The following is a 5972-nucleotide window of genomic DNA, read 5'->3' as shown; positions in this document are numbered from 1 at the left end:
CAAAGCGACGTCATCAATTTCTAACATGTTCTGACATCTTTTGTTGTTTTTCAGTCATTTACCTAATTGTTAGAGAGCTAAATGACCGTGAAATTGAAAATCACTACAAAATGAACTCTGAAAATGTTGAAACTTGGCATGGTATCATCATTTCACCGGCATAGTATGTGCGAAAGAGTAGAGAGGGTCACGACAAAAACTGGACGCACTTCATGTACAAACTGGACAATCTCTTTCGGAGTATCAGGGTTTCGGACGAGAACTCATCTGTTACACGGGCACTTCAATGTTTTTAAACTTATTTGAACTCCGGACTTCTTTTCTGTTTAGTATGCAGCATTCAAAGCGACGTCATCAATTTCCAACATGTTCTGACATCATTTGTTGTTCTTCAGTCATTTACCTAATTGTTTAGAGAGCTAAATGACCGTAAAATTTCACTACAAAATAAATTCTGAAAATGTTAAAACTTACAATGGTATTATCTTTTCACCCGCATAGCATGTGCGAAAGAGTACAGAGGGTCACAAAGAAACTAAATACATAAAAAACTACTTAGAAATAAATAGAAGAAAATGAATAAAGCAGAAAAGAAAAAACTATATAAAAAATTACTCAAAAATAAATAGAAGAAAATAAATAATGCAGAAAAGAAAAAAACTATATAAAAAATTACTCAAAAATAAATAGAAGAAAATAAATAATGCAGAAAAGAAAAAACTATATAAAAAATTTGTTGGGGCGCTGCCCAATGGGCCTGCCCGACCTAGGGTGTGCAAATGCAGGCCCAGAAGGGCCAGCAGGCTCACAGGGCAACGCGCCATAGTTAGGCCCAGAAGCCTTCTATATAGAGAAGTTCGAAGGAGCAACCGCGACTGGGTTTATAAACCAGTGCGGCTGCCCTTCGCTCGGCGAGGTGGGACTAAACATTGTGCACCGCCGGTGACAGCGCACAACCATTAGTACCAGTTGGTGGCTATCCGCGATGCCTCGTCGGATCCTGTTCTGAAGGAACTGAACTTTATCTTGATCGAAGGTACGAAGCTCAGATTCAGATGCAGATTGTCCAGGCTCTTGAAACTAGTAAACCTTGCCTGTTTTTAATAGATTTCTGTTTTGATCCTCTGTTCTGCAGCTGTCACGATGCAGGATCTGTTTGTGATATACAACAACGAGAGCAAGCAGCTCGGATGGGTCCGTGCACAATGCGACAAGGCGCAGGAGCTTGAATCCGTCATCCATTCGCGTCTCTGAATAATGTTCGATCAGATCGACATAGACAAAAACCTTAACGGGAACAAATCAGTGCTCTCATATGGTGTTTGAAACACTGTATGATGCTCCCACTTATAACGAATAAAATGTTGGCATGCTGAGGAATGTGTACCTTCTGCATATATTTACAATCCTGATATGATACTAGTAAGCATGCACGTGCAACCCACGTCTCGACTATTATTGTAAATAATACGTAAAATCATGTGTATAAAAAAGCTAAAGTAAATATATCATAATAATAGTGGAATTCACAATATTCTAGAAATGATATAATTTAGCATTACATATAAGGAGCATAGATGCAACTAATCTACTTATTTCTTAACATGTTTTAGAAAAATTGTACAATGTCAGAAACCTTGTGTGCATCTTCATCTCGTTGTACATGAGTCAGTACATTAAAAATTGCTTCTTTATCTCCCAACAATCACATGAGGATTATAAGGCTTTATCATGGAGTAAGTAGTACGGAAAGATATTGCATTATTTGGGTCTAAAATTGTATCCATCATCTCTCAGGTGAACGTCTTTTCCCATTATTCTATAAGCGTGTCATGGTAATACTTGCGCAAGATAGTATTTCTTTACAGCGATAGTTTTGCCTTTAGTGATGTCTTTCAACGCGAGGTCTTCACTGACATAGGGGTGCAGGCAGCATCCGGCTTCATCCTATGAAACTATCAATTAGCTCATCACTGCTTTAAAATTAAACATATATTTGTATTGTGCTATTATCCACAAGCCCACCCCACTTGCATCCCTAAGTGACATGGTATGCGGCACATGACTTTTTCCATGCAGATCTTGCTATAAAATAAGATGCCACCATCTCAATATAAAACCTAGGCCATCTTCCCTTTCTTCCTCATTGTGGTGTTCATGAGCTGAGTTTGCCTGGATGGAATAATCTATCGTTAGGGTATTCCGAAAGGAGTGGGTGGCTTGAAAAATAAGGTTTCTTAAATAATAGTCTCTCTGTAAACAACGAAATGGAAACTGATAAAGATACTTGACAAATGAATATCCGTCATAAGACAAAGTAATGCCATTTTTTATTTTTTAATCAAGAAAGATTGTTCAAATCGTACTCCTTCTGTCCTAAAATAAGTGTCTTTGATTTAGTACAATTTTAGTACAAAGTTGTACTAAATCAAAGACCCTTACAAAGTTGTACTAAATGAAAGACACTTATTTTGGGACGGCTGGAGTAGAATATTGTGTATTTTACAGGCACCAATGTCCAGTAATGAAAATATTAGGACACATTACAAGGCCAAGCATTGGCCCACGATATTTGCTTGCCTCGCATGTAACTCCGAAGCGGAAACATGAAGGTAATATTTGCTGGTGATGAGAAGTTTAGAACAGAATAAAAAAGAGGAACCATTTCGTGCAACTTCTAAAAAGTTCTCCCATCAAATGAGCTCTACGGAAGAGGATCATGCATGATGTGTAAATCAATAAACAACCATCAGCAAGCAAACCTGAATGGAATGGAGATTGGCGCAATGTGAATCCTCTGAATCTCATTTGCTCAAGATTGAAGCCTAAAAGGAACAAAAAATAGATAATTAAGTTCAAATTGGATCTGAATATCCAAAATAAAGAAGAGACAATGAATAAATTATGCACTAAATACAAAATGCATCCCGGTGTACCCTGAATATTTAAGTAGGGAACATGACAGGTAAACAAGTAAGGTCATTTACGTAGACCTATGCCAAGGATCATCATCACAGTTTACAAGAAATCAAAATCAAGACAGATTGAAAGTTTGATTAGGTCATCTTAATTGAGTTTGAAAAACAAGACACACACTGAATTGTAACCAAAGCAGAAAGAAGACATATTAAGAAGTCACCTCAGCCTCCCACAAGAGGCACAAAAATAATGTCCACTTGTTTAAGTCTGGAGAAAAATTAACACCTGGATCTGGCATAGAATGTTCATTCCTTCCAACTATTAGTGTGCCAATCCTTACACAAGAGTGATCACCTGAACATATATTTGTTCATGTTGAAGGCATCAACACAGAACATGATTTTCAAAGATTAGAGAGCTATTTCATTGGTGATTTAATCATCAGAAATAGATGGACACATACACACGGGTGATAATAGGTTGTTCCATAAATAAAAAAGGGAGGATGTCCTCTGCTCGTCTGCACAGAAATCGTCTCTCCTTTTCTGATTGCCCCGTCCATGCCTGCAACACAAATGTCAACCTCCGCTGTCATAGGTAGGTTTAACACAATAACAATGAAGGGCTCGAGCGTAGGTGTTCAACACAAACAATATTTTGAAAGAAATGTCAACCTCGTTGAACACTTGCATGGCTTTGAGACATAGGATACCACTTTCAAATTGATGGAGGAGGAAATGAGCCCAGCAAACACAGCGTCAATGCCTTTCGCATCATCACCGTGGAGGATCACTTCATGAGTTGCTCATTGAACGACTGAAGGGCTCGAGCGGCAAGCCAGCAACGTCTACTGCATGGGGAGGCAGATGGCGAGCGCCTAGCCCCTCGCCTTGGCCTTACGGCTGCCTGCACTTAAGGAAGGTCGCATCCCAGACCATCGCTCGAATCCTTGCCGCCTGCATCACGCCGCCACGGGGCGACGACCTCCGGCCACCTGCCCGCGTCATCGCTAAGCCATGCAGCAACTCGCGCCGGCGACACGCATGCGCCCCATCTCACACCGTGGGAACTCCAGACTTGCGCAACGCATCCCTTGCCTCCACGCCGCCCAAGGAGGCCAAGACGGAGAGAAGGAGCGGCGGCTAGGGTTCCCCCGAGCCCTGGGGTCGCGAGTTGGAGAGCCCTTTTTTCGCCAAGGAGTGGAGCAGTTGTGCGGGGGATGGCGATGGAGGCGTGAGAAGAGGCAGGGAGGAGGTTCACGATGCGAGAGGTAGGGAACGTGCGATGCAAAAGGTTTATTTGGTAACCGGTAGTAATTAGTGTGGCATGTTGTGCGGGGGTGCTAAATGCGTTTAGCATCAACCATGTTTTAGTGTTAAACATTGGAGTGATTTGGGCCATTGGATCAAGTTGTTTGAAGGGATGAGATTGTTTGGTTCTCCGCCCTTTCGTCTTTTTATAGGGGTAGTAGATAGATTAGATTGACTGTGTGCATGGTCCTCCTACCAAGAAGCAAACTTATTTTTCGGAAAGAATATAACGCACTACAGAAATAAGTTACAGAGCTATTGCATGCACAGCTGGATCTGAACCCCTGAGCATGCATGTGGGGAAGGCAGGTTTTTCTTTTGAGGGTTCTTATCTTGTTCTTCATGTCACTACGAATTTGTGAAATCTTTGAAAATGTCCACACAAAAATAAGTACAGGAAATTAGAGGAATAAGGAGAGAGTGAGAAAAGGTTTGTGGTGGGAAAAATAAAATGACAAACACTAGAAAATTAGGCTTGTAGAAATGCATTTTGTACAAATTTCAATACCGTAATCTTATGTGGTTTTGCCTGTGATTATTGATTTTTTTTCCTTTTTGCCACGGTCGACTGTGTTTTTGTATTTCAGTCAATTCCATCTCAGTTATGTACGCTGCTATAGCTTGGATCAGTTCACACTTTAGAACAACTGGTGGTCCTTTTGATAATTTATATGCCTTTTCTTGTAATTTTTTTCTGCTATATTCAGGTTGCAAGGATTACATTCAGGAATGGTAATCTTTTGTCCCTTATATTTTTTATTTGAGGTGCACTTCTCGTCTACACCAGTCGCACATTTTCTGAAGTGTGTAAAACTGTAAATACTGTACTTGTAATGTGCAAATCTATTTAGTTGCTTCTTTTTTGTTTTTGAGATTGACTTGATTCTTTTTATTTGTACGATGGGTCTCCAAACTCTGCTTGGTCTGTTGCCGACATGTCAGTCACATAGGGCTTTACTGTTGCCGATATGTCGGGTTTTTATTTTCTATTTGTGAGACAGTTCGTGTTTTGGCTATGTGCATCTTTGATATGCAGGGGTCGGGTGTTGCTCATCATGATTGTATCCACTTGATGCTACATTTTGAGTTAATAAAAATGTCATTTATCGGAAAGAAAAATCTGCTTGGTCTATGGTGCTTCTAATATACATCAGTTGCACATTTTGAAGATGTGGCAACCATGTACTTGTGACGCCCGGATAATTAGGCTACAATAATCCCGCTAATGATGCCACGTCACCACGGTTACTGTGATAAACTCTCGATAGTTCGGAACCGAAACAAATTCAAAATTTAAATAAATGAAAACAATAAAAGTTTTCTAAAATTAAAACAAAAATGTTCGGTGGTTGCCAAATATTACAAAGATAATTATGGTGTAAGGTTCACAATTTTATAAAATGCCTAAGTGTTTATAAATAAATAAAAACAGAAAAGAAAATAAATAAAGAGAAAACAGAAAACAATACAAAAAAAAGAGAAAACAATACAAAAAAAAAGAGAAACCCCCCCTGGACCCTGGCCCAACTGGGCCGACCCCAGGCCCAGTCGGCCACCCCCATAACCCCCCACACCCCAAACCCTAACCTACCCCACTCCCCACTCGCCCCCCCACCCCCTCGCTCTGGATCCGGATCGGGAGGAGCCTGATCCCCTTCTCCCTCGCTCGGCGCCCGACGCCATCGCCCGTCGCCGCCTGGACCTCGCCGGCGCCCTCCCCCACCGGCCTGCCTCCTCGACGCC

The sequence above is a fragment of the Triticum dicoccoides genome, chromosome 5A, assembly GCF_002162155.2.
Source record: "Triticum dicoccoides isolate Atlit2015 ecotype Zavitan chromosome 5A, WEW_v2.0, whole genome shotgun sequence".
NCBI classification, from domain to species: Eukaryota; Viridiplantae; Streptophyta; class Magnoliopsida; order Poales; family Poaceae; genus Triticum; species Triticum dicoccoides.
This window is presented reverse-complemented; position numbering follows the sequence as displayed.